Source organism: Cucurbita maxima, unplaced genomic scaffold (assembly GCF_002738345.1).
Source record: "Cucurbita maxima cultivar Rimu unplaced genomic scaffold, Cmax_1.0 Cma_Scf00034, whole genome shotgun sequence".
In the NCBI taxonomy this organism is placed as follows: Eukaryota; Viridiplantae; Streptophyta; class Magnoliopsida; order Cucurbitales; family Cucurbitaceae; genus Cucurbita; species Cucurbita maxima.
Genome location: NW_019272050.1, coordinates 992,207 through 1,009,175, shown reverse-complemented (window position 1 = coordinate 1,009,175; position 16,969 = coordinate 992,207). Strand labels below are relative to the sequence as shown.

Here is a 16,969-nt window from a genome sequence, read left to right as displayed (position 1 = left end):
ACCCATATAAATCTTTTTAAGTATTAATCGGGTCTATAACAATTCAAGTCCATCTATTACGCATTTTCGTCAACTTTACATTTTTATAACGTGTTAGTTAAGGAGAGATTTCACACTCTTACAAGTAATGTTTCGTTCCTCTTACAATCCATCTCCTTTGGGGGCTTGCGTCCTTGCTAGCACATCACATATTGTTTGACTCTAATACCATTTGTAACAATTTAAGCCCACCGCTAGTGGATATTGTTCGCTTTGGCCCGTTACGTATCACAGTCAGCCTCACAGTTTTAAAATGCATCGGTTAGGGATATGTTTTCACACCCTTGTAAATAATGTTTTAATTCACTCTCCAACCAACGTTAGATCTCACAAGACCACCTTAATGAATGAGAACGGCAACGTAGACTTCATCTTTGAGGACATGAAAAATCCTATAGTATAACATAACTATATAACAGATCGTAAGAGAGTAGGGACAAAATATAATCAACAATTTTCAATTCCGTTTAGGTATCAAAATAAATCTCTTCCAACTTTCTCGTCCATGTACCTATACTTGAGAATACAGTAAATCCATGCCTGTGATGTCATTTGTCTAAATATAAATAAATTTATACGGGGTCCCTCCCAATTCAAGCAATTTATTTATTATTTATTTATTTTTATATGGATGACTCTTTTATAATTTGTTTACAAATAAATTATAATTTTTATGAAAAAGATATTAAAGCATATAATAAAATTACAAATTTGTTTTTCTTATTATATATTTGTAATTATATATATATATAAACAAATTGCCATTTAAAATATTTATCTATATTTGTTTTGAAAAAATTCATTTTAACAATATTTAAATATTGAGCATTAAGAGGGTATTTCAACCCAAACTAACCAACCCAAATTATACAGGTTGAATTGGGTCGGGTTAATTTTCAGAACTCGAATAGATTTAGTTGAGTTTTTGGTTAATTGGACAAAACCTCTGAATTGATCCGAACAAAATTTGTTAACGAAAAAGAAAAAAAAAAAAAAAACAATACTTGTTGTACAAGATTTATTTCCATGTTTAAACTAAACAAAATATTGGTCAAAAGAAAAATCCGAAAAATCCCTAAAACTACGGAAGAAAACGTGAATCGATTAAATTACGTAGCCGTTTTTATCGTCGACGGTTTTCCACGTTCAGAGCCAAACGGTCTTCAGAGCCGTTGACCCCATCGCCAGCTGTATCGGCTCATGCGGATTTCACACGGATCATATATATATCTTACCCTCCCTCACTCACACTCTCTTCTTCAGCACATTCTCACACTCGAATCGGAACGCTCCATCAACGACCTCTTCCCTTTTGAACGTTCGTTGCCGAAATCAAACGCTAGATAATTACCAAGCAATCGGAGGAAGAGAGAGCAGAATCGAAAGAAGTTTCTCGCCTCCTCTTGATGATGAAAAATCAAGGTAATGCAACTTAATTTCAACCTAATCTGTTCTGGATTTGAAATTTTAAGGGCACAGCCGGCTATTAGGGTTTCGGGGTTTATTGAAACTTTTCGTGGTTTCGATTACGGAGGATTAGGGCGTTTTTAGTAGGTTCATTGTTCGTTCCCATGGTAACGTGATTATTGTCTTGGACTCTTTGTTTCATTCCCCGTCATCTTCTATCTCTTCTCTGTGTGGGGGCAAATCTGATATTCAAATTTATGTGTTGGCAGAAGAGAGGAGGACGAGGAACTCTTATTTCATTGCGATTGGTTACGATAACAGGAGGGGAAGAACAAAGCAGTTTCTCTTTATGAAGCGATTACTTGGGCAAAAGAAAAGCAGTTGGTCCTGTCATGGAGGCCGGTGGGATTTTCGCATATCCTAGGAATACTGGTATGATTCCAAGCCCAAGGATGTGAAGTTGAATTTAAGTTTTATTTTTATTATTTGTTGGCTGTGAAGCTGTGAATTATAGCTTTAGCTGCTTTATTGATCTTCGGTTTTACAACTCTTGAAAAAAGATGTACTGAAAGTAAATGATGAATAAAAAAGCCTAATATTGTGAAAGTCGTTTTTCTTTAAGGAACAAGTTCTGCAGATCCCTCCCTTGCTCAATGAAGAACCATGGAATTACTGTCCTTTTATCTTCCATAAGTTCTTCACACCATATTTTTTGAGGCCATAGCGTGCAGCATTTAAGAAAATTCCAAAATGTAATTGTTGCTAGCTTGGGTTGCAATGAAATAAACTATATTAAAGAATATAGAATCTTATCGGCACAGTTACCATGCTCTCTGTCGAGCCAATTTAGACAATGCTTCTTATAGAACTTAGCCAGAATTTATGGAAAAACAGTTGCCTTCTATTGTATTTAGTGCCCGTATGAGGATATATGGCTTTTTCCTGTTGGGGATGATTTGAGGCACTTTTAATTTTTTATTTGCATGTGATTTCAACATAAATGAAGGGTTTTACTTCAATTTTTGCATCATTAGTCGTAAGGCCCTCATAGTTTAGTTGAGTGGCTGTTTCAAAGCTAGCCAACACAGTTGAGACTGAGGCTGAGGTTAACTTGTTGTTATATAGATTCATATTTATGATTGATGAAATTTGTTAGGTTGAATCATTTTGCTTTTCAATCACTAAAGTTTTTGAGAATGAGCTTTCGGGTTTTGAATTTGCTCTTATGAACATTCCTCTAGGTCATGATGATGAACGATATGAGAGATATACTAGTGCCCAGGTCAATTTTTGAGACTCATTTGCGTCCAGGACAAAGTGATTGAAGTCAAAGGTACTTTCTTTGTTCAACTTAATGATTTGTCTGAATTGAAGATCAATGCATAATTATTTTTTTCATTACTCATACAGGACGGTCCGGTTCATGTAAAGCTTGTTGTAAACAATACATATAACCACACAACACACTAAGGTAAGCCATTGCTTTTACAAAACTTTTATCCTTTTATTTCTGGTCAAACATTAACAAAAATAGTTAATGTTCCCTTCTAATGGTTTCAAATTATCTGTAATTATTGCTCATATTTCCTTTGCTAATGGAGAAGATTTTGATTAATAACTATGTTGTGAAAATTTCAGATGGAAATTGAGGACATAGATGGAGATAACAAAGTTGAGGTCAAGGAATACAACTCCGGTTGCTACTTTCAACATTCCTGGTAAGAAATTTTCTATTTGACATCATAAACTACCTTATGCGTAGACTAGATCTCACGAGAATTACGTTATCGGCAATGTTGTGGTCTTAATAAGCTTCCTATTCCTATATTTAATATTTATTTTATCTTTGCCTTTTCTTTTTGATGTTCCTTGTGTTCTGCTAATATCCAAGTTTTTGGTTCAAGAGTAAACGATTAAATTACATTTTCTGTTTTACGAGTGTTTTAGGTAGTTAGTGAATTCCTTTATTGCTAAAGAGTTCTTGTGGTTCTCTTTCAATTGGAAATATTGATTGAGCAACTAAGTTAGGAGGTTTACTTTAGGTTAAGTGAGAAAAATGGGATGTAAAGATTTGTAAATTGGAGGAATCCTTAAGATGATGGGACTAAGGCACTTCTTAGATTCGTCGATGGGTTTCCATGATGAATTAAATGAAAAATTAACATTAGGTATTATGCACATAAAGAAGAACTTCTTTATCATAAAGGTATGATGCAAGAAGGAACAAAAGGAACCTACAAAGGATTAAGGTTGAAGGGATAAAAGAAGAGATTAAGGTTTATAAGGACATGTCGGAGAAGGACCAACCTATAAAAGGATCCTCAAGAAACTTGGAAGAACATAACTAAGGAAAATTAAACCAAGACAATGAAAGAATATCTAACTTTCCAGATTGAAAGATATTTAGAGGAGGAGAATTTGTTAGCCTCCCTAGTAAGTTTAAGTTCCTCGAGGTTTAAGATCCAAGGAAAGGATTAAGACCCAAGGAAGGTTAAGGGGCCGATAGAAGAGATGAAGGTTTATAAGGACATGCCGGAGAAGGACCAACCTATAAAGGGACCCTCAAGAAACTTGGAAGGACATAACTAGGAACAATTACAACAAGGCAAGGTAAGAATAGCGAACTTTCAAGAACGAAAGTTCTTGAGAGGAGGAGAGTTTGTAATACTCTGTAGTAAGTTTAAGTTGGTCACGGTTTAAGGGATCCAAGGAAAGGATTAAAACCCAAAAAAGAATAAAGGACCGAAAGAAGAGATTGTGGTTTATAAGTTCATGCTGGAGAAGGACCAACCAAACCTATAAAGGGACCCTAAAGAAACTTGGAAGGACATAACTAAGGACAATTACACCAAGGCAAGGTAAGAATGGCGAACTTTCCGGAACGAAAGTTCTTGAGAGGAGGAGAATTTGTAAGACCCCTAATAAGTTTAAGTTGGTCAAGATTTAAGGGATCCAAGGAAAGGATTAAGACCCAAAGAAGGTTAAGGGTCCGAAAGAAGACCAAGGAAGGTCAAGGGTCCGAAAGAAGACCAAGAAAGGTTAAGGTTAAGGGTCCTTATTAAGGTTTATAAAGACATGCCGGAGAAGGACGAACCTATAAATGGACCCTCAAGAAACTTGGAAGGACATAGCTAAGGATAATTACACCAAGGCAAGGTAGGAATAGCGAACTTTCCGGAATGAAAGTTCTTGTGAGGAGGAGAATTTGTAAGACTCCCTAATAAGTTTAAGTTGGTCAAGGTTTAAGGAATCCAAGGAAAGGATTAAGAGCCCAGGAAGGTTAAAGGGCCGAAAGAAGAAATTAAGGTTTATAAGGAGATGCAAGAGAAGGACCAACCTATAAAAACGACCCTCAAGAAACTTGAAAGGACATAACCAAGGATAATTACACCAAGACAAGGTAAGAATAGAGAACTTCCAGAATGAAAGTTCTTGAGAGAACTTCCCGAATGAAAGTTCTTGAGAGGTGGAGAATTTGTAAGACTCCCTAAAGTTTAAGTTGCAAAAGGTTTAAGGGATCCAAGGAAAGGATTAAGACCCAAGAAAGGTTAAGGGACCGAAATAATAGATTAAGGTTTATAAGGACATGCTGGAGAAGGACCAACCTAACCTATAAAGGGACCCTCAAGAAACTTGGAAGGACATAACTAAGGACAATTACACCAAGGCAAGGTAAGAATAGTGAACTTTCCGGAATGAAAGTTCTTTGAGAGGAGGAGAATTGGTAAGACTCCCTAATAAGTTTTAAGTTGGTTCAGGTTTGAGGGATCCAAGGAAAGGGTTAAGACCAAAGGAAGGTTAAGGGTTCGAAAGAAGAGATTAAGGTTTATAAGGACATGCCGGAGAAGGATCAATCTATAAAGAGACCCTCAAGCAACTTGGAAGGACATAACTAAGAACAATTACACCAAGGCACGGTAAGAATAACGAACTTCCCAGAATGGAAGTTCTTGAGAGGAGGAGAATTTGTACGACTCCCTAATAAGTTTAAGTTGGTCAAGGTTTAAGGGATCCAAGGAAAGGATTAAGACCCAAGGAAGGTTATGGAGCCAAAAGAAGTGATTAAGGTTTATAAGGACATGATGGAGAAGGACCAACCTATAAAGGGAAGGGATCCTCAAGAAACTTGGATGGACATAACTAAGGACATTTATGCCAAGGCATGGTAAGAATAGCGAGCTTTCCGGAATATAAGTTCTTGATAGGAGGAGAATTTGTAAGACTCCCTAATAAGTTTAAGTTGGTCAAGGTTTAATGGATCGAATGAAAGGATTAAGACCCCAGAAAGGTTAAGGGGCCGAAATAATAGATTAAGGTTTATAAGGACAAGCCGGAGAAGGACCAACCTAATCTGTAAAGGGACCCTCAAGAAACTTGGAAGGACATAACTAAGGACAATTACACCAAGGCAAGGTAAGAATAGCGAACTTTTCGGAATGAAAGTTCTTGAGAGAGGGAGAATTTGGAAGACTCCCTAATAAGTTTAGGTTGGTCAAGGTTTAAGGGATCCAAGGAAATGATTAATTCCCAAGGAAGGTTAAGGAGCTGAAAAAAGAGATTAAAGTTTATAAGGACATGCACGAGAAGGACCAACCTACCCTATAAAGGGACCCTCAAGAAAGTTGGAAGGACATAACTAAGGACAATTACACCAAGGCTAGGTAAGAATAATGAACTTTCCGGAGTGAAAGTTCATGAGAGGTGGAGAATTTGTAAAACTCCCTAGTAAGTTTAAGTTGCAAAAAGTTTAAGGGATCCAAGGAAAGGATTAATTCCCAAGGAAGGTTAAGGGGCCGAATGAATAGATTAAGGTTTAAAGTTTATAAGGACATGCATGAGAAGGACCAACCTAACCTATAAAGGGACCCTCAAGAAAGTTGGAAGGACATAACTAAGGACAATTACACCAAGGCTAGGTAAGAATAACGAACTTTCCGGAGTGAAAGTTCATGAGAGGTGGAGAATTTGTAAGACTCCCTAGTAAGTTTAAGTTGCTAAAGGGTTAAGGGATCCAAGGAAAGGATTAATTCTCAAGAAAGGTTAAGGGGCCGAATGAATAGATTAAAGTTTAAAGTTTATAAGGACATGCACGAGAAGGACCAACCTAACCTATAAAGGGACCCTCAAGAAAGTTGGAAGGACATAACTAAGGACAATTACACCAAGGCTAGGTAAGAATAACGAACTTTCTGGAGTGAAAGTTCATGAGAGGTGGAGAATTTGTAAGACTCCCTAGTAAGTTTAAGTTGCAAAAGGTTTAAGGGATCCAAGAAAAGGATTAATTCCCAAGGAAGGTTAAGGAGCCGAAAAAAGAGATTAAGGTTTATAAGGACATGCACGAGAAGGACCAACCTATAAAAAGGACCCTCAAGAAACTTGAAAGGACATAACTAAGGACACACCAAGGTAAGGTAAGAATAGCGAACTTTCCAAAATGAAAGTTCTTGTGAGGAGGAAAATTTCTAATACTCCCTTGTACGTTTAAGATGCTTAAGGTTTAAGGATCCTTCCTTGATGCTTAAGGTTTAAGGATTCCAAAGGAAGGATTGAGACACAAAGAAGGTTAAGGGACCGAAAGAAGAGATTAAAGTTTATAAGGACATGCCGAAGAAGGACCAACCTTTAAAAAGGACTCTTAAGAAACTTGAAAGGACATAACTAAGAATAATTACACCAAGACAAGTGAAGAATAGAGAACTTTCCGGAATGAAAGTTCTTGAGAGGTGGAGAATTTGTAAGACTCCCTAGTAAGTTTAAGTTGCAAAAGGTTTAAGGGATCCAAGGAAATGATTAATTCCCAAGGAAGGTTAAGGAGCTGAAAAAAGAGATTATAGTTTATAAGGACATGCACGAGAAGGACCAACCTACCCTATAAAGGGACCCTCAAGAAAGTTGGAAGGACATAACTAAGGACAATTACACCAAGGCTAGGTAAGAATAACGAACTTTCCGGAGTGAAAGTTCATGAGAGGTGGAGAATTTCTAAGACTCCCTAGTAAGTTTAAGTTGCAAAAGGTTTAAGGGATCCAAGGAAAGGATTAATTCCCAAGGAAGGTTAAGGGGCTGAACGAATAGATTAAGGTTTAAAGTTTATAAGGACATGCACGAGAAGGACCAACCTAACCTATAAAGGGACCCTCGAGAAAGTTGGAAGGACATAACTAAGGACAATTACACCAAGGCTAGGTAAGAATAACGAACTTTCCGAAGTGAAAGTTCATGAGAGGTGGAGAATTGTAAGACTCCCTAGTAAGTTTAAGTTGAAAAAGGTTTAAGGGATCCAAGGAAAGGATTAATTCCCAAGGAAGGTTAAGGAGCCGAAAAAAGAGATTAAGGTTTATAAGGACATGCACAAAGGATTAATTCCCAAGGAAGGTTAAGGAGCCGAAAAAAGAGATTAAGGTTTATAAGGACATGCACGAGAAGGACCAACCTATAAAAAGGACCCTCAAGAAACTTGAAAGGACATAACTAAGGACACACCAAGGTAAGGTAAGAATAGCGAACAAGGACCCTCAAGAAACTTGAAAGNACATAACTAAGGACACACCAAGGTAAGGTAAGAATAGCGAACTTTCCAAAATGAAAGTTCTTGTGAGGAGGAAAATTTCTAATACTCCCTTGTACGTTTAAGATGCTTAAGGTTTAAGGATCCTTCCTTGATGCTTAAGGTTTAAGGATTCCAAAGGAAGGATTGAGACACAAAGAAGGTTAAGGGACCGAAAGAAGAGATTAAAGTTTATAAGGACATGCCGAAGAAGGACCAACCTTTAAAAAGGACTCTTAAGAAACTTGAAAGGACATAACTAAGAATAATTACACCAAGACAAGTGAAGAATAGAGAACTTTCCGGAATGAAAGTTCTTGAGAGGTGGAGAATTTGTAAGACTCCCTAGTAAGTTTAAGTTGCAAAAGGTTTAAGGGATCCAAGGAAATGATTAATTCCCAAGGAAGGTTAAGGAGCTGAAAAAAGAGATTATAGTTTATAAGGACATGCACGAGAAGGACCAACCTAACCTATAAAGGGACCCTCGAGAAAGTTGGAAGGACATAACTAAGGACAATTACACCAAGGCTAGGTAAGAATAACGAACTTTCCGAAGTGAAAGTTCATGAGAGGTGGAGAATTGTAAGACTCCCTAGTAAGTTTAAGTTGAAAAAGGTTTAAGGGATCCAAGGAAAGGATTAATTCCCAAGGAAGGTTAAGGAGCCGAAAAAAGAGATTAAGGTTTATAAGGACATGCACGAGAAGGACCAACCTATAAAAAGGACCCTCNAGAAACTTGAAAGGACATAACTAAGGACACACCAAGGTAAGGTAAGAATAGCGAACTTTCCAAAATGAAAGTTCTTGTGAGGAGGAAAATTTCTAATACTCCCTTGTACGTTTAAGTGCTCAAGGTTTAAGGATTCCAAAGGAAGGATTGAGATACAAAGAAGGTTAAGGGGCCGAAAGAAGAGATTAAAGTTTTTAAGGACATGCCGAAGGACCAACCTTTAAAAAGGACCCTTAAGAAACTTGATAGAACATAACTAAGAATAATTACACCAAGACAAGGGAAGAATAGAGAACTTTCCGGAATGAAAGTTCTTGAGAGGTGGAGAATTTGTAAGACTCCCTAGTAAGAAGAATAGAGAACTTTCCGGAATGAAAGTTCTTGAGAGGTGGAGAATTTGTAAGACTCCCTAGTAAGTTTAATAGAGAACTTTCCGGAATGAAAGTTCTTGAGAGGTGGAGAATTTGTAAGACTCCCTAGTAAGTTTAAGTTGCAAAAGGTTTAAGGGATCCAAGGAAATGATTAATTCCCAAGGAAGGTTAAGGAGCCGAAAAAAGAGATTAAAGTTTATAAGGACATACACGAGAAGGACCAACCTAACCTATAAAGGGACCCTCAAGAAAGTTGGAAGGACATAACTAAGGACAATTACACCAAGGCTAGGTAAGAATAACGAACTTTCCAGAACTTCAGGGGGAGAATGTGTACGACTCCGTAATTAGTTTAAGTTGGTTAAGGTTTAAGCGATCCAAGGAAAGGATTAAGACCCAAGGAAGGTTATGGAGCCGAAAGAAGTGATTAAGGTTTATAAGGACATGCTGGAGAAGGACCAACCTACAAAGGGATCCTCAAGAAACTTTGAAGGACCTAACTAAGGACAATTACACCAAGGCATGGTAAGAATATCGAGTTTTCCAGAATATAAGTTCTTGAGAGGTGGAGAATTTGTAAGACAACGTACTAAGTTTAAGTTGGTCAAGGTTTAAGGGATGGAAGGAAAGGATTAAGACCCAAGAAAGGTTAAGGGGCCGAAATAATAGATAAAGGTTTATAAGGACATGCTAGAGAAGGACCAACCTAACCTGTAAAGAGACCCTCAAGAAACTTGGAAGGACATAACTAAGGAAAATTACTCCAAGGCAAGGTAAGAATTGCAAACTTTTCGGAATGAAAGTTATTAAGAGGAGGAGAATTTGTAAGACTTCCTAATAAGTTTAAGTTAGTCAAGGTTTAAGGGATCCAAGGAAAGGATTAAGACCCAAGGAAGGTTAAGAGCAGAAAAAAGAGATTAAGGTTTATAAGGACATGTCGGAGAAGGACCAACCTATAAAGGGACCCTCAAGAAAGTTGGAAGGACATAACTAAGGATAATTACACCAAGGCTAGGTAAGAATAACGAACTTTCTGGAGTGAAAGTTCATGAGAGGTGGAGAATTTGTAAGACTCCCTAGTAAGTTTAAGTTGCAAAAGGTTTAAGGGATCCAAGGAAAGGATTAAGACCCAAGGAAGGTTAAAGGGCTGAAATAAAACATTAAGGTTTATAAGGACATGCAAGAGAAGGACCGACCTATAAAAAGGACCCTTAAGAAACTTGAAAGGACATAACTAAGGATAATTACACCAAAACAAGGTAAGAATAGAGAACTTTCCAGAATGAAAGTTCTTGAGAGGTGGAGAATTTAAGACCCTAGTAAGTTTAAGTTGCAAAAGGTTTAAGGGACCCAAGGAAAGGATTAAGATCAAGGGAAGGTTAAGGGCCGAAAGAAGTGATTAAGGGTTAATAAGGACATGCTGGACAAGGACCAACCTATAAAGGGACCCTCAAGAAACTTGAAAGGACCTAACTAAAGGCAATTACACTAAGGCAAAGTAAAAATAGCGAACTTTCCGGAATGAAAGTTCTTGTGAGGAGGAAAATTTCAAATACTCCCTAGTAAGTTTAAGTTGCCCAGGGTTTAAGGATTCCAAAGGAAGTATGAAGACCCAAGGAAGGTTAAGGGGCCGAAAAAAGACATTACGGTTTTTAAGGACATGCCAGAGAAGGACCAACCTATAAAAGGACCCCAAGAAACTTGGAAGGTCATGACTAAGGACAATTAAACCAAGGCAAGGTAAGAATAGCGAACTTTTTGGAATGGAAGTTCTTGAGATGAGGAAAATTGGTAAGACTCTCTCGTAAGTTTAAGTTGGTTAAGGTTTAAGGTATCCAAGAAAAGCATTAAGACCAAAGGAAGGTTAAGGGGCCGAAAGAATAGATAAAGACATACGGACATGCCGGAGGAGGACCAACCGAACCTATAAAGGGACCTTCAAGAAACTTGGAAGGACATAACTAAGGACAATTACACCAAGGCAAGGTAAAAATAGAGAACTTTTCATTATGAAAATTCTTGAGAGGAGGAGAATTTGTAAGACTCCTTAATAAGTTTAAGTTGGTCAAATTTTAAGGGATCCAAGGAAAGGATTAAGTCCCAAGGAAGGTTAAGGGTCCAAAAGTAAAGATTAAGGTATATAAGGACATGCCAGAAGGACCAACCTATAGAAACTTGAAAGGACATAACTAATGGCAATTACACAAAGGTAAGGTAAGAATAGCTAACTTTCCGGAATGAAAGTTCTTGAGAGGGGGTGAATTTGTAAGACTCCCTAGTAAGTTTGAGTTGCAAAAGGATTAAGGGATCCAAGTAAAGGATTAAGACCCAAGGAAGGTTAAGGGGCCGAAAGAAAAGATTAAGGTTTATAAGGACATGCAAGAGTAGGACCAACCTATAAAAAGGACCCTCAAGAAACTTGGAAGGACATAACTAAGGATAATTACACCATGAAAAGGTAAGAATAGAGAACTTTCAGAAATGAAAGTTCTTGAGAGGTGGAGAATTTGTAAGACTCCCTAGTAAGTTTAAGTTGAAAAAGGTTTAAGGGATCCAAGGAAAGGATTAAGACCCCATGAAGGTTAAGGGGCCGAAAGAAGAGATTAAGGTTTATAAGGACATGCAAGAGAAGGACCAACCTATAAGGACCCTCAAGAAACTTGAAAGCATATAACTAAGGATAATTACACCAAGACAAGGTAAGAATACAGAACTTTCCTGAATGAAAGTTCTTGAGAGGTGGAGAATTTGTAAGACTCCTCCCTATTAAGTTTAAGTTGCAAAAGGTTTAAGGGATCCAAGGAAAGGATTAAGTCCTTAGTAAGGTTAAGTGCTGAAAGAAGAGATTAAGGGTTTATAAGGACATGACGGAGAAGGCCCGGCTTATAAAAGGACCCTAAGATACTTGTAAAGATATAACTAAGGACAATGAAACCAAGACAGTGTAAGGATAGCGAACTTTCCGGAATGAAAGTTCTTGAGATGAGGAAAATTTGTAAGACTCTCTAGTAAGTTTAGGTTGGTTAAGGTTTAAGGGATACAACGAAAAGATTAAGACCAAAGGAAGGTTAAGGGGTTGAAAGAAGAGATTATGGTTTATAAGGACATGCCGGATAATGACCAACCTATAAAAGGTCCCTAAAAAAAACATGGAAGGACATAACTAACGACAATTACACCAAGACAAGGTAAGAATATACCGAACTTTCGGAATATAAGTTTTTGAGAGGAGGAGAATTTGCAAGACCCCCTAGTAAGTTTAAGTTTCTCAAGGTTTAAGGGATCCAAGTTATGGATTTAGACACAAGAAAGGTTAAAGGGCCAATAGGAGAGATTAAGGTTTATAAGGACATGCCGGAGAACAACCAACCTTTAAAAGGACCCTCAATAAACTTGGAAGGACAATATTGAGGACAATTACACCAAGCCAAGGTAGGAATAGAGAACTTTCTGGAATGAAAGTTCTTGAGAGGAGGAGAATTTGTAAGACTCCCTAATAAGTTTACGTTGGTCAAGTTTTAAGGGATCCAAGGAAAGGATTAAGACCCAAGGAAGATTATGGGTCCGAAAGAAGAGATTAAGGTTTATAAGGACATGCTGGAGAAGGATAACCTATATAGGACCCTCAAGAAACTTGGAAGGACATAACTAAGGACAATACACCAAGGCAAGGAAAGAACAACGATTTTTCCGGAATGAAAGTTCTTGAGAGGGGGAGAATTTGTAAGACTCCCTAATAAGTTTAAGTTGCAAAAGGTTTAAGGGATCCAAGGAAAGGAGAAAGACCCAAGGAAGGTTAAGGGGCCGAAAGAAAAGATTAAGGTTTATAAGGACATGCAAGAGAAGGACCAACCTATAGAAATGACCCTCAAGAAACTTGAAAGGACTTAACTAAGGATGATTACACCAAGACAAGGTAAGAATAGAGAACTTTCCAGAATGAAAGTTCCTGAGAGGTCCTGAGAGGTGGAGAATTTGTAAGACTCCCTAATAAGTTGAAGTTGGACAAGGTTTAAGGAAACCAAGGAAAGAATTAAGAGCCCAAGAAGGTTAAGAGGCCCAAAGAAGAGATTTAAGGCTTATAAGGACATGCAAGAGAAGGACCGACCTTTAAAAATGATCCTTAAGAAACTTGAAAGGACATAACTATGGATAATTAGACCAAGACAAGGTTAGAATAGCGAACTTTCCGGAATGAAAGTTCTTGAGAGGTGGAGAATTTGTAAGACTTCCTAGTAAATTTAAGTTGCTAAAGGTTTAAGGGATCCAAGGAAAGGATTAAGAACCAAGAAGGTTAAGGGGTGGAAAGAATAGATTAAGGTTTATAAGGACATGCCGGAGAAGGACCAATCGAACCTATAAACGGACCCTCAAGAAACTTGGAAGGACATAACTTAGGACAATTACACCAAGACAAGGTAAGAATAGGGAACTTTTCGTTGTGAAAGTTCTTGAGAGGAGGAGAATTTGTCAGACCCCTGATAAGTTTAAGTTGGTCAAGTTTTAAGGGATCCAAGGAAAGGATTAAGACTCAAGGAAGGTTAAGGGGCCGAAAGAAGAGATTAAGGTTTATAAGGACATGCCGGGGAAGGACCAACCTATAAAGGGACCCTTAAGAAACTTGGAATGAATGTTCTTGAGAGGGGGAGAATTTGTAAGACTCCCTAGTAAGTTTAAGTTGCAAAAGGTTTAAGGCATCCAAGTAAAGGATTAAGCCCGAAGGAAGGTTAAGGGGCCGAAAGAAAAGATTAAGGTTTATAAGGACATGCAAGAGAAGAACCCACCTATAAAAAGGATATAATTAAGGATAATTTCACCCAGACAGGGTAAGAATAGATAACTTTCCGGAACGAAAGTTCTTGAGAGGTGGAGAATTTGCAATACTCCTTAGTAAGTTTAAGTTGCAAAAGGTTTAAGGGATCCAAGGAAAGGATTAAGAGCCCAGGAAGGTTAAGGGGCCGAAAGAAGAGATTAAGGTTTATAAAGACATGCAAGAGAAGTTCCAAACTATAAGGACCCGCAAGAAACTTGAAAGGACATAACTATGGATAATTACACCAAGACAAGGTAAGAATAGAGAAATTTCCTGAATGAAAGTTCTTGAGAGGTGGAGAATTTGTAAGACTCCCTAGTAAGTTTAAGTTGCAAAAGGTTTAAGGGATATAAGGAAAGGATTAAGACCCAAGGAAGGTTAAGTGCCAAAAGAAGAGATTAAGGGTTTATAAGGACACGCCGGAGAAGGACCAACCTAGAAAGGGACCCTCAAGAAAATGGAAGGACCTATCTAAAGGCAATTACACCAAAGCAAGGTAAGAGTAGCTAACTTTCGAGAATGAAAATTCTTGTGAGGTGGAAAATTTCTAGACCTCCTTAGTACATTTAAGTTGGTTAAGGTTTAAAGATCCAAGGAAAGGATTAAGACCCATGGAAGAATATAGAACCGAAAGAAGTGATTAAGGTTTATAAGGACATGCCGGAGAAGGACCAACCTATAAAGGGATCCTCAAGAAACTTTGAAGGACATAACTAAAGAAAATTACACAAGGCAAGGTAAGAATAGCGAACTTTGCGGAATATAAGTTCTTGAGAGGAGGAGAATTTGTAAGACTCCGTACTAAGTTTAAGTTGCAAAAGGTTTAAGGGATCCAAGTAAAGGATTAAGACCCTAGGAAGGTTAAGGTGCCGAAAGAAAAGATTAAGGTTTCTAAGTACATGCAAGAGAAGGACCCTTAAGAAACTTGAAAGGACATAACTAATGATGATTACACCAAGACAAGGTAAGAATAGAGAACTTTCCGGAATGAAAGTTCTTGAGAGGCGGAGAATTTGTAAGACTCCCTAGTAAGTTTAAGTTGGTCAAGGTTTAAGGAATCCAAGGAAAGGTTTAAGAGCCCAGAAAGGTTAAGGGGCCGAAAGAAGAGATTAAGTTTTATAAGGAGATGCAAGAGAAGGACCAACCTATAAAAAAGACCCTCCAAAAACTTGGAAGGACATAGCTAAGGATAATTACACCAAGACAAGGTAAGAATATTGAACTTTCCGGAATGAAAGTTCTTGGGAGGTGGAGAATTTGTAAGACTCCCTAGTAAGTTTAAGTTGGTCGAGGTTTAAGGAATCCAAGGAAAGGATTAAGAGCCCAAGAAGGTTAAGGGGCCGAAAGAAGAGATAAAGTTTATAAGGACATGCAAGAGAAGGATCAACCTATAAAAAGGACCCTCAAGAAACTTGAAAGGACATAACTAATGATAATTACACCAAGTCAAGGTAAGAATACAGAACTTTCCGGAAAAATAGTTCTTGAGAGGTGGAGAATTTGTAAGACACCCTAGTAAGTTTAAGTTGCTCAAGGTTTAAGGGATCCAAGGAAAGGATTAAGACCCAAGGAAGGTTAAGGGGCCGAAAAAAGAGATTAAGGTTTATAAGGACACATGCTGGAGAAGGACCAACCTATAAAAGGACCCTCAAGAAACTTGGACGGACATAACTAAGGAACAATTTCACCTGGCAAGGTAAGAATAGCGAACTTTCTGGAATGTTTAAGTTGCTCAAGGTTTAAGGGATCCAAGGAAAGGTTTAAGATCGAAGGAAGGTTAAGGGGCTGAAAGAAGAGATTAAGTTTAATAAGGACATGCCGGAGAAGGACCTTACTATAAAGGGACCCTCAAGAAACTTGGAAGGACATTTCTAGGGACAATTATACCAAGGCAAGGTAAGAATAACGAACTTTCCGGAATGAAAGTTCTTGAGAGGTGGAGAATTTGTAAGACTCCCTAATAAGTTCAATTTTCTCAAGGGATCCAAGGAAAGGATTAACACCCAAGGAAGGTTAAGGGGCCGAAAGAAAATATTAAGGTTTATAAAGACATGCCGGAGAAGGACCAACCTATAAAAGAACCCTCAAGAAACTTGTAAGGACAAAACTAAGGATAATTAGACCAAGGCAAGGTAAGAATAGCAAACTTTCTGGAATGAAAGTTCTTGAGAGGCGGATAATTTGTAAGACTCCCTATTAAGTTTAAGTTGCAAAAGGTTTAAGGGATCCTAGGAAAGGATTAAAACCCAAGAAAAGTCAAGAGGCCGATTGAAGAGATGAAGGTTTATAAGGACATTCTGGATAATGACCAACTTGTAAAAGGTCCCTCAAAAAAACATGGAAGGACAGTTACACCGACAATTACACCAAGACAAGGTAAGAATACCGAACTTTCTGGAATACAAGTTCTTGAGAGGAGGAGAATTTGCAAGACCCCATAGTAAGTTTAAGTTTCTCAAGGTTTAAGGGATCCAAGTTATGGATTTAGACCCAAGAAAGGTTAAAGGGCCGATAGAAGAGATTAAGGTTTATAAGGACATGCCGGAGAACGACCAACCAATAAAAGGACCCTCAAGAAACTTGGAAGGACATAACTAAGGACAATTACCCTTAGGCAAGGTTAGAATAGCGAAATTTCCGGAATGAATGTTCTTGAGAGGAGGAAAATTTATAAGACTCCCTAGTATGTTTATGTTGTTCAAGGTTTAAGAGATCCGAGGAAAGGATTAAGACTGAAAGAAGGTTAAGGGGGCCGAAAGAAGATATTACGGTTTATTAGGACTTTCTGGAGAAGGACCAACCTTTAAAAGGACGCTCAAGGAACTTAGAAGGACATAACTAAGGAGAATTACACCATGGCAAGGTAAGAATAGCAAACTTTCCGGAATGAAAGTTCTTGAGAATTTGTAAGACTCCCTAATAAGTTTTATGTTGGTCAAGGTTTAAGAGATCCAAGGAAAGAATTAGGACCTCATACCCCATGAAGGTTAAGGGGCCAAAAAAAGAGATTGAGGTTTATAGGAACATGTCAGAGAAGGACCAACATATAAAAGGACCCTCAA

The 16,969-nt window shown here is 37.8% G+C and overlaps 1 pseudogene; it reads left to right on the top strand.

Moving 5' to 3' along the window:
* Positions 1-1,205: 1,205 nt before the first annotated feature.
* Positions 1,206-16,969, top strand: part of LOC111467642 — a 33,474-nt pseudogene continuing 17,710 nt past the window's right edge.